This window comes from Amblyomma mixtum, chromosome 9 (assembly GCF_055824585.1).
Source record: "Amblyomma mixtum isolate Tamu chromosome 9, ASM5582458v1, whole genome shotgun sequence".
Classification (NCBI taxonomy): domain Eukaryota; kingdom Metazoa; phylum Arthropoda; class Arachnida; order Ixodida; family Ixodidae; genus Amblyomma; species Amblyomma mixtum.
The window spans coordinates 86,382,147-86,395,246 of NC_143020.1; the positions used below are offsets into that span (position 1 = coordinate 86,382,147).

General features: G+C 45.2%; 1 protein-coding gene across 5 annotated transcripts in view; it reads right to left on the bottom strand.

Annotated features, from left to right (window-relative positions):
- The window catches only part of LOC149329985 (uncharacterized), a 221,959-nt gene that overhangs the window by 93,370 nt on the left and 115,489 nt on the right, over positions 1–13,100 (bottom strand). The gene's annotated exons all lie outside the window — the stretch shown is intronic.

Genomic DNA, 13,100 nt, shown 5'->3' on the forward strand with positions numbered 1-13,100 from the left:
TGTCGATTCGTCTCAGCCGGCCTAGAGCATGTTCTCCCTTAAACACATTGTTCTTTATATGAAGGCTACAATCTATAGCTGGGTGATAAGTAAGACCCAGATATTGAATGGATTCCGCTTGTGGAATCTGGTTAGAGCGATGGACTAATGAAATGTGCAAAGGCGTGTCTGGAGGAAATACCGATATGCCACATTTGTTAACATTCAGGGATGAATTAATATGGTGCAACCAAACTCCAACAGCATCAAAATATCCCTGCAGAATCTGGTAAAAGGGAATGGATATCCCTGGCCAAAGCGAAAAAAGCTATGTCATCTGCATACAAAAAATCTGTTATATCAGGACGAATGGGGATGTCACTGACCAAAGTATTAAAAAGCAGCAGTGATAGCACTGAACCTTGCGGCACTCCTCTTGATTGATAATAAGTATTACAACATAGGGTTTCCTCTGTGCAGTAAAAGTATCTGTCCTTCAAAAATTCAGAGATCCACGCATAAATGTAGGTTGGAGGATGTACCTGTGCAAGTCTGTTAAGTAAAATAGTACGTTCTACACTATCATAGGCCTTTGCTACATCAAGAGTCACCAAAGCTGAAGCTTCCCTTCTACATATTGAGAGCCTGATTCTACTCTCCAGATCCACATGCGCAGAATATATAGAGCATCCGCGACGAAAGCCAACCTGTACTGAGCTAATGCCATTAACATCTTGAACATGTTTTGTGAGATGACTACGCACTATTCTTTCTATTAATTTGACTAAATTTGAAGTTAGCGCAATTGGCCGAATATTATCTCACATATCCTTTCCCTGCATCTTTCATCAATAAAATAATTTTCGCTATCTGCAAAAAGCTTGGAATGCATGCATCTTTCAATCAAGCACGTGCAACATATAAGAGGTTGCCTGTAAAATCCTGGGCTAAAATTTTAATCACACCAACAGTGACACCATCTCCTTGTCCCGGAGCTGCAGGATGCAACATTGCCAGGACTGAGAGTAGCTCTGATGTGTCAGCCTCGGTGTAATCCAAAGAGGGTGAGACTGTGCAGAAAGGGACGTTTCTCTGCATCTGGAAATGTAACGCCAGTGCCCGAGCAATACTCTCCATGGTTTCCTGAGCCTTTTGTGGTGATAACACTGTTGAAGAAGTGAGGTGAGGGAATGGAGAACTCTTGTTGCATTCCATGAATCTATGCAGAGCCTTCCAATTACGAGGATTTGGAAGATAAGCGTTTAAATTTTGGCTATACTCCTCCTTAGCTTTTGCAATTGTTCTTTTCAAAAGATGGAGAGAAAAATTTGTAATTTAACCAATTAGCTGGACTCTGGTTGAAGGATAGCCTCTTCCAGGCCACTTTTCTGTGACAGTAGGCCTTCTCGCATTCTTCTGTCCACCAAGCATAGGTCGGCACACTCACTCATGAGTGCACTCATATAGCCTCACTCACACTCATGTCTGTGAGTGTGAATGAGTGGTCGTGAGTGTGAGTGGACGTGAGTGTGAGTGCGAGTGAGTGGATGTGAGTGAGGGTGGTCATGAGTGTGAGTGCGAGTGAGTGGATGTCAGCATGGGTGGCCATGAGTGTGAGTGAGTGGATGTGAGTGTAAGTGGAGATGAGTGTGAGTGAGTGGATGTGAGCGTGAGTAGAGGTGAGCAGTGAGTGGACATGTTTGATGAGTGGCTGTCAGTGGACATGAGTGGCAATGAGTGGTCGTGATGGGGTTGTGAGTGGCAATGATTGGACGCAAGTGGCAATGAGTGGTTGTGAGTGGACATGAGTGGCAATGAGTGGCTGTGAGTAGACATGAGTGGTTGTGAGTGGACATGAGTGGCATTGAGTGGTTGTGAGTGGACGTGAGTGGCAATGAGTGGTGGGTGGACGCGACAGCAAAGTCTGTCGCGTATGTTTCGCGATTCGCTTAGCTATTTTCATGTTGTTGAGAGCTGAGGGAAGCGAATATTGACTACTGAGGGCGCTCGAGGCAGCATAAGGCATCATGCTCGTGTCTTTCGACAACCGAAACAGAGGATTCTGCTGGCACAGGAACGGCAATATTTCGTTGTATTTGTAGTTCAGCATTGGCACGAGCGCAGACCCTTCTCGGATGCAAAGTGCCGCTACAAGTTTTGTGACATCCTTTATCGAATTTGGCATTGCCAGTCCTGAAAATATAGACAGGTGTATCTTACCATGCTCCCCGCACGGCTCGATCTCATATACACAAGAGTTACGATGCTTACTGCTGAAACAACGACTGTCCGCTTCTTGGCAATAACTACCATAAGATGGGATCTCGAGTGCTGCAGTGAACTCTTAGGTTTTTTTTTGTGTGTGTGCCCAGGTGTGTGCATTGCAGAGCTTTGCTCTCGCCGTAATTTGTTGATTGGGCCGGACCCACGCGAAAACCTGACCTACTTGGCGCCGAAGCTTTGTCACTGGGGGAGTCAAATCGAAATGAGCTTGTGAAATGCGATTTTGTTTATTTTTCCTGTTTTCAGTGAAGCTTCTCTTTGCACGCATCGATTTCCACAATCCTACCCACACTGATATATGGACAGCATGAGTTATCCTTTGAACCGTATACTACGATGTCCTCTGAGAACTTCTAGATAGCGCTTTTTCCCACTAAAGTCTTTTAGTTTCAGAAGGGCGCGCGCAACAAAATGGCTCACAAGTTACGTGCATACGCATTCTTCCGCGAACGACGTTAAAGAATAATGAGGTGAAATGTAAGCGCCCCCTATCACCCCGCGGATGCGCAGGTGGTCTCCGCACGCACTAGCCTCAAAAACATCGCACTGGTTTGTAAAACCTCCTTCAGACAGGGATTATATGTAATGCAGAAAACGTTCTGCACAGTAGACATGTCCACAGATCTGTCACACATAGTAGCTTAGGAGGTTTTGTAAATGGATTGCTAATGACAACCCCCCTTAGCATCGTTATTACGCGGGGTAATCCTCCACTTGCGGCCCATTTCAGCCATTTTGCTTTGCGTGAGGAAATCACTCGATCGTTTGAAAAACACGCTCCATTTTCCACGCTGCGAAAAGTATTCATAGTTGCCATTTGACTCCAATGTGTTCATGCAGAGTCACGGAATGTCGTTGTCAAGCAAGACCAAATATTGGTAATTAGACACCATCCAATACTATTGTCAAGACAAATTCATTATTTTTACTTAGACACCGTCATAGGCGTGCGCCCAAGAAAGGGAGGTGCGCCAAACCCCCCCCTCCCCCCCCCCCCCCCCAGTCGCCTAATCCCCCTAATCGCCAAGTCTGCCTCATACAATTACTTGTCGGACCTGTTCCGGCACAATTTACAGTGCAGTGCTATGTCCAATCAGATTTTTTAGTGGCCGAAGACCCATGATGTTCCGTTCAAGAAATGTTTACTGGCCGGGTCATTTTGAGGCAAGCTTTTCAGGTTCTTTTTTGCTGTGACAGTGAAAAAAAACAAATCTGCCACATTTGCTGGGGTCTAGAGAGAATGTAAATTACTCTGGAAGCGGGATGTTACATTGATGCTTCAGCGACACTGTGACATGCCTTCCTCTGCCGGTACTCACGTGGTGAACAACGGAGCCGAAAGCCTCAGTGTGCTTGCGAACGTTTCAACAAGAGGGCTGTCTTAGTCGGGATGAAGACAAGACCTCTTGTGGAAACGCTGGCAAGCACCCTTAGCTTTTCGCCTCCCTTCGTTCACATTTTAAGTGTGACGGAACCAGCGGCTTATTCTCTCTATACCATGTATTCCTCTGCCGATGTTACAGATTAAAATAAAAACTACTGCTGAATAATATCTTGTGTATTTTGAAATTACATCGAATGAAAATAAATGTTCTATAATCATTCCTCACCTTTGCGCTCCGCTCTGGCCGTAAGGGCCTAGGAGAGAAGGTTGGGGGTGGGGGTGAGGGTGGGGGGGGGGGGGGCACTGCGCTGAAGCATGGCTCATTTTCATGGAGAACCCTGCGCACGCATATGGACACCGTTCAAAAACTTCTCTAAGCATCTTAGCTGACGCTGAACAGGCACTCATCGTCTCAGCAGCAAGCCCGGAAGCGCACGTGTGTACCATTCAGTGCATGGAATATGCGTGATCAGTGACCACTTTCATCGAGCAGTGAAGCTGTGAAAATTGGCCAAATAGCCCGACAAAGCCTGGGCCGCTCAGCACCCCATCTTTGAGACACAGGCTGTGCTAGGGGAGCCATGAGGGCAGTCGGCTGCGGCAGTAAATCTCTCAACCCCTCCGTTGTTAGCAAACAAGGAAAGAGTGAGTGAACGTGAATGAGAGTGAGCGGACATGAGTGTGAGTGGTTGTGAGTGTGAGTGAGTGGTTGGGAGTGCGAGTGGTCATGAGTGTGAGCGAGTGATTGTGAGTGCGAGTGGTCATGAGTGTGAGTGAGTGGACATGAGTGCGAGTGTGAGTGAGTGGTTGTGAGTGTGAGTCGACATGAGTGTGAGTGAATGGACATGAGTGTGAGTGAGTGGTTGTGAGTCTGAGTCGACATGAATGCAAGTGTGAGTGGTGGGTGCGAGTGGTCATGAGTGCTTGTAGTCATGAGTGTGAATGCGAGTGAGTGGTTGTGAGTGCGAGTGGTCATGAGTGGGAATGTGAGTGAGTGGTTGCGAGTGTGAGTGGACATGAGTGTGAGTGTGAATGAGTGGATGTGAGCGCGAGTGGCCGTGAGTGTGATTGAGCGACCTCTATTGGTGCCGAGGTATGCCACACCAAGGAGATGGCTGTTTATTAGAGGCCGCTGCGTGCACAGTGAATATTGAGTGGTCTACTGCACTTTTCAAAAATGAAACCGTCTGCTGAGCTCTGTCATCCCGGCTAGTACTGACTATAGAGGCGAGGCTGACATCAAACTTTTATAAATATCATGGTTGACAAATTTATGGGTTACATAACTATTTTTGAGCAGAGATAACCGGAGAGGGAAAGTTATAGGAAAGTGGTCACTAGATATACCCGAATCTTCTGTTGATCAATCAGTTATAGTCTGCCTGCTGATAATGTCAAGTCAATGGCTGAGCGAGCAACACCTCGCATAAAAGTTTTTTCTCTTGAATTGCAGCAGTGTACAGCACTTGCAGAGAGCCACAAACAGAGAAGCTGGCCGCAGGAATCAGCACGACTTTCCCAATCACTATGGTGGTAATTAAAACCTCCTGCAATGACTACACTGCTTTAGCCAGCCACCAAGCTGTCTAAACAGTCTGTCCTGTGTACACCTGAAGGAAAATAGACATTAGCAATTGTAATATCGGCACACTGCGGAAATGAAATTTTTGATTGCTAAAAGCTCGCAGTCAGGGAGAAGAATTTTCGTAGAGATAGATGCCTGATGACACATATGTTTAGATAGCATGGTTACAAATCCACCTCTCTTACCAGCATTTCGATATGATCTGAAAACTAACGTTTCTCACTGAAAATGATTTATAAGGTGATAATCACCTTTCTTGTAAAAATATGATACCAGGGTTATGTTTGTGAATAAGTAGTTCCAGAACTGGAATTGACGAGAGTACGGAGCGGCAATTCCATTGTAACACTTTGATACCAGCCAAGATTATTCACCAATTGAAGAGGCAGAAACTGCCTCTTTGATTGGTTTATTGGGGTTTAACGTCCCAAAGCAACTCAGGCTATAAGGGACACCGTAGAGAAGTGCTCCGGAAATTTCGACCACCTGGGGTTCTTTAACATGCACTGACATCGCACAGTACACGGGCCTCTAGAATTTCGCCTCCATCGAAATTCAGCAGCCGCGGCTGGGATCGAACCCGCGTTATCCGGGCCAGCAGCCAAGTGCCGTAACCACTGAGCCACCGTGCCTCTTTGAGGATATCAACATGGGGAAGAAAATTGGGTGTTTTTTTTTTAGTTTTCATCTGGGGAGAACTAGGTTTAGATGGTGACAAGGAAGCACAACACTTCTGCGTAGGACAGGACATTTCGACATCTGTTGTGCAGATGTCGGGGCGACATGCACTGCTAGGAACAGAGATGCTAGATGGGACCTTGGAAGCATCAGCAGGTGATGTCGAGCGGCTAGCACTAGCTGCACAAACTGAAACAGATGCAGACGTTGCTGCCAGAACGGATGTAGATGGTGACACAGATTGAACTGCAAAAAACTGAGCCAACACCTCAGAAAATGTGTTTAGCATTTTCCACATTGGTGACAGTGGAGGCAGCCAAGTTGGACTCAGTGTCCCCAACAGAAGCACGCACATGACTAGTGTATGCATCTTTTTCCTGTTGAGAAGAGCGTAAGCTTCAGCTCTGGAGCACCACTTCTCTTTGGAGATGTTAAACAAGCTGCGCTCTTTACTGGGTTTTGTGCAATCGGCACCATCTTCTGGGTGGTTATTGCTGCAGAGGCAGCAATGAGGCTGCTCTGGGGTGCAGTTATCAGCAGCATGACCTTCTCCAACGAAACGGCAGAAAGTCTCTGACTTGCATGCTCTGCCACTATGCCCGAACCGCCAACAGTTGGTGCATTGCAGATGGGGCGGTTGCAGAGTGTCTGCACGGTATACAATCGGCCAGACTTTTTTAGCTCATGAGGGCAGGAAGAGCCGGCAAAAGTTGTTATTACAGATTCGCCAGCAACATGCGAGCCGTTTACCTCTCTACTGCAGCGATTGACTGAAAGGACTCCAACTCCTGGTTTGGTTTGGTTTGGGGGTTTAACGTCCCAAAGCGGCTCGGGCTATGAGACGCCGTAGTGAAGGGCTCCGGAAATTTCGACCACCTGGGGTTCTTTAACGTGCACTGACAGCGCACAGTAAAAGGGCCTCTAGAATTTCTCCTCCAAAGAAATTCCGCCGCCGCGGCCGGGATCGAACCCGCGTCTTTTGGGTCAGCAGCCGAGCACCATAACCACTGAGCCACCGCGCCGGCGGACTCCAACTCCTGCATTCTAAAATTATTCTATAATTTCTTGCGGGGAAGATACTAGGTCGATACCGCGCACAATACCCTCGACACATGCAAGCTGTTCGGGAATGAATGCTCTCACTGGCAATGAGCTGAAAATTTTGCACTGAAGCAAGACTGCTACACAAGCGATATCTGAGGACTTGCAGACAATGATCTTAGCTCCTGTTGAATTCGTTTGGGTGGTATTCATTCTGATCGCACCCTCACCGATTGGGACGAGAGCCACAGGAATTGCATCAATGCCATTTTTTGGAAGCACTCAAGCGGCAGGCTTTGGGCTGGCAAGCTGGCAAACCAAGCGGCCAACCCTCCACCTGGGGAGGTCAAAGACATCTCTCAGCGAAACGCCCCCTCAGGTTCACATGAACTGCGTCTTAACCGAAGCCTTGGCCAAAACCCCCCAACGTAGAACGGCCTCACCAATGATGAACAAGCCGGCACCACCAGGAGAACCACAGAAACAGCAGCATCCCGCAAGGATACGTCAGCGCACTCCTTCCGTCTTATTCTCCTTACAGACCGACAACACAAATTATGTAATTCGACAGCTAGAGGAACCTGAAGGAACTGTCACAACCAGCAACACACGAAATGCAAGTCCCCTAGGCACGATATGTGCGATTATTGATGCCACCCGCGATGCAGCTTGCGCCATCATACATCGTCTCTCATGGTAGGCGTAGGCACGTTTGAATAGATGTATAAAAGAAAGCAATATCAGGACCATGTGGACAACCTCAATTAAGTATTAACGATGAAGGAAAGTTTGAGCTGTGCCCAAGGTATAGTTGATTGAAAACTGGCATTCAGTTCTGACCTTCCAAAGCGATCGAAAGCAAAACCGAAATTTGAGACTGTTGGTTTCGATATCGCACCTGATGGGGCGCAATGCTTGAATTTTGTATCTGAATTTTATATCCGCGGCTTAACTTGTACGTGCGACGGTTTACTGAGCGCCACGGCGAACAGCGCGAACAGAAACCACATGTGGAGATACTTCTCCACTGCACTATAGTTGATTGAAAACTGGCTGTCAGCTGTGACCTTCCAGCGTGATCTAAAGCAAAACCGTTCGTTTCGATATCGCACCCGCTGCAGCGCAATGCTTGAATTTTGTATCCGAATTTTATATCCGGCTTAATTTGCACGTGCGATGGTTTGCTCGTCGCCACTGCTAACTGCCCGAATAGAAACCATACGCGGCGAATCCTCTCCACTGTATTGAAACTACACTCCGCCGATGCGTTGAATGCGCTGCACTAGAACCCGTCCAGCCCGATGCCGCTACGCACAACGCATGTCACGCCTATCCTAAACGCTTGTTACGAGGACCTGAACATGTGTACAGTTTTAAAATACAGCTCCTGTCCGTGCTAATTTTCAGAAAATGCGGTAAGGTGACGCTATGCAACGAGATCCTTTGGAGGGACACTTCGTTCTACTTCGGCAGTTGTAAAAAGTAAAGGCGGTATTACCCTAGTGTGCAAGCTTTCCTTTCCCGCAAACGAACATAGAATTCCGTACATCTACCAGATTACAAAAAAAAAATGCGGGCCGAGCAATCCAATGGCCTGTAATGAAGAGCTAACATCGCTCAGAAGATATAATGTTGGCTTGCGCCGAGTTTTATATTTGTTTTAAATATAAAGATATCAGACATTTCCTAAACCACACTTTCTCCAATGAGCAAACAAGGGTGAAATGACCGCCAGACATTCAGAATAAAACAGTGCAAAATATTTTCTCATTTGGCCAGCTTTGCATATGAACATAAGAAACGGTTTATGGTGACCACTTCTCCGCACAACTCACATGTTTATGTCTCTTCTTTTGCAAGAATAAAACTGTGTAGTGTGCACATCCAGTATTATATATGCAAAGACGCCATAAAATGACTTCAAACTCAGTAAACCATGAATATGCAGAGGATATCCACAAATGGTCCTAACGTTGCAATGTTCACGTATCGATATCCTCAGCATCATGCCTGTTCATCAAAATCATAGGTAGTACCTTTTATTTTGATCTGCTCAATAAATGAACTGACTTCAAACTTTGCAAGCATTGTTCTGAACATATCGGTTTATGATTGAGTTATACTGTAATGTGGGCATTTAAATTCTGCTAGAGGGGGCTATTGGCATTTATTGTGTTGTATGCGTCATTTTTGCAGTGAGCACAGGTTCATCTGATAGCATTACTCCAGGCTAACAAATCGAACGGGGTTCGATATATATGAATTTTCTTGCTTAATTTTGATATCAAACTTCAATAGCTTTCAACGTAAAAACTCAACAATCAGCAAATTATTTCTACTTTTCTTTCTGTATGAAGCAGAAGTAATCATATGACTCAAGTCCCAAATTGAAGTTATAATCCTTGCTCTCTTCAGCTTGATCAAAATTCCATACTTTTCAGTGAAAATGCAGTGTGTGTGCGTGCGTGCGCGTGTGTGTGGTGACCTCAATGAATCGTTTCTGGAGTGGCCATGACTCATTCTGTAATAATAGATTTTATCAGGTGTATCTTAAGAAAGATTTACTTAAAAGTTTCCTAAAGACATTTTTATTTCTTCCTGTCTTACAACCTTAAAGGCTCTTTGAAGGGGTATTACATGAGAGAGTGGGTTACAAAGCATAACATGGCATCAGCTGATGACTTGAATATTGATGGGTCAGTAAGGAGCACGACGTGGCCACGCAAGTCATTCCAGTTTTTCATAGTGTTAAAAAAAAATGAAGACAGATGTGCGGCAGGCAGAGGATATAGGTGGTCTTTAGCCTGGAGCTTCTACTGTCAAAGGTCTCAGAAGAAAACGGCAGTATTTAGAGCCACTCTGCTTCAATGGCGGCTTCAGTGCACCTTCGTGGACAAATGTCGACTGATATAATTACTGACAAACATAATCTCTTCAATTTTGTGACCCGAACTACATCCACAGCAAAACAAAAGCCCCTCTCAATCATCTAGAGTACACCCTGCCAGACAGATTAAGCCACCTAATCCCGAAAAACCTCTGAATCTCATCTACTGACTCCACTCATTACCATGCAGTGCTATTTCGGCTTCTTTCACGATATGACCTTTTTGTAGTAGGACACAAAAACTTAGAGAAACTTCTTGAAAAAAACACTACTTGTGTTAGCAACATTCTTTAGTGCTGTCATCTATAAGTTCTTACAATTTAATAGAAGAAGCTTTTACTTTTGGCTCTGTTATGAACTGTCATCAGGCCATCAAATACAAAACTAATGATGCACTAGTCCTGTGTACCATGTAGACATAAATTTGGGATGTGCAAATATAGAAATTTTTGAATACGAATTGAACACCAATGCGAAAAAAAAAAATGCCTTTGAATATAGTGTCAAATATCGCATATCTGTTTAGTATAAAAAAATTTCAGAAAAAGATCAATGGGCAAATGCATTATTATTTTAAAAACAATGTATGGGGATTGGAATCCAAGTAAACGTAGTTATACTGACATAGCACCATGCAAAAAAAAAGTCTTAATGTGCACAGAAGTGTCTACTTCTTGATTAGGCAGCATAAACAGTATAAAATCTGTGATGTGGCGATGCAAAATGAGTGACAAACTGAAATTCATGATCTGACACGTAAGTGGCCACTACTTAATAGCATGACGGGTAGTAAAAGCTTCATAACTTGTATTTCAGGAGACCACAAGAAATGCCTGAATTATTCCAAGGTCGACGCATGAAATGCCACCCCTCCCCCTAAAAAAATAAAAACTGCCAAAAATGTCGCAACAGCCTATGAGGGGACTCTGTTGCCCAAACAGCAAACAGCACCTGATGAGCAGCTTTGGTGTCCCGGAAGAACAAAGTGGACGTAAATGAGAGGAACACCCGTTGGTGTCAAAATGGTGAGACTGCTTATATATATAAAAAAAAAGATATGACCCATGAAAACTAAATAAGCCCTGAAACTCCTCTGGACGTCCATGGGACGTCCAGAGGAGCACTAAGGGAAAGCGAATTCCAGTGACCCTTTTAAGCTCGTTGAAGGCCAGTTGGCATCGCCATGGGCTAGCAGCGAAGCTCAAAAACTGAATTCATATGCCTAGGCTATTTTTTGGCCTAGCAGCAAGGATCCTTCTATTGTCGGCACTACTTCTGCTATAGGCACAGCAGAGGTGCATGGACTACAATGCAACATGCAATAGGTGGGATTTTTGCACTATTACTTGCACTGCCAACAACACCTCGACTCTCCAACAAGAGGGCTTTCGCGCATACCTTAGTTTACCAAGAGATAGCAGAGCTCATGCTAGAAGAACTGTGAAGGCGGTGAGACAACTGCCGTGGGCATTAAGCATGTATCACATAATGGATAAAACAAAAACTGCAGGCTTTCGCGCTGTGATTGTTCGAATGGGGTGGTAGGCCATCTTATTCTCATCACGTGATATGTGGGAAGGCACACCAACAGAACTGTGCAGGAGGTCCAAGCCTCCCAGTGTCAAAATGTGACCAGCCCACATGATAAATAAAGCGAGGACAATACCTTCGTACTGTTTCCCTAACATTTATTGCTTGACTTATTGTATCCGTTCAGATATTATTTTTTCCACACCTGTAATATAAAAAAAACGACTAGCTTTTCTGTGCCTGTCAGCACTGCCACGATCAACCAACAGAAAGTCTTCCAGTCTATGTGAGCAGTTCCGTGACTCACTGCAACAATAGAGCTCTGAACTGCACAAAAGTGCACTAGACAGAGCAATGCCAGCTTTTGCACGTGCAGCCTACCAACGAACTGAGACGGACGCACGACTGCACCTCATCACACTGCTATGACGTTAACATACAACAATGTACATCCATTCTAAAACTGTGCCCGCACTCATATGTCATCTGCTTGTCGACTTTGCACCAACGGTCAAACCTGCCCCACAACATGGTGATGCACTCATGCTGACAAAACAAGGGTGCCAGCACCGTGCACTATTACACTACAGGATATTTCACATGCAACTACCATGGTGGTATCCTCACAAACTTCTTAATCTCATCCACCCACCTAACTTTCTGCCGACCCCTGCTACGCTTGCCTTCTCTTGGAATCAACTTCGTTACCCTTAAGGACCAGCGGTTATATTGCCTCCGCATTATATGCCCTGCCTAAAACTATTTGTTCCTCTTGATTTCAACTAGGATGTCATTAACTCGCATTTATTCCTTCAGCTACTTTGCCCACTTCCGGTTTTTTAACGTTGCACCCACCATTTTTCTTTCCATAGCTCGCTGTGTTGTCCTTAACGTAAGCTGCAGCTGGCAAAAGACAGGGTTAAATGGAAAGATGTGGGAAAGGCCTTTGCCCTGCGGTGGGCATAGTCAGGTTGATGATGATGGTGATGACGACCAGGTGGTTCAAGGCTGACAGCAAGATCCCTCTCCTGTGGACCTGCTATGTAGGGAACGTGGCGGTACGTGTACGAGCACTCATTTAACATCACCTATGGTGATCAAGCATGTCAAAGCTGTGGTGTGTAAATTAAAAAAAGGTCACTCGTGCATTGTGCAGAGTCAGAAGCGATTCCTCTTTTGTGTATGCAATCTGAAAAAACAAATGGGATCCGTGCAAGTGAGAATTATGACCTTAATGATGCTGCTTACCGGCCCTTTCTCTTATCATGAAATCGTGAGCCATCAGAACTCAAAAGCACTTGATTTGCTTTTTATGCAGTCAGTTAGAGGGCATTACATACAGAGCTGGCTTTGTAACTAGTTTAGATTATTTTATGGGAGTCTAACCTCCCAAAGCAACTATGTCTATGAGGGACGCCACAGTAAAGGGCTCTGGAAATTTTGACCATGTAGGGTGCTTCAACGTGCACTGACACTGTACAGTAGACACGCCTCTAGAATTTCACCTCCATTGAAATTTGATCGCCACGGCTGGGATCAAACCCGCGTATTTTGTGTTGCCAGCTAAGCGCCATGGCCACTGAGCCCCTACGGCGGCGGCTGTGTAATTGTGACGTGCATTGTAATCATTCTTTCTTTGAGAACACAGCTGAACTTGTACATGCCGAAACTTCTGAAATTTGAAAACAATGCAATAATTTTAAAATACAAAGTTTATTTCAACCTCTAATCAG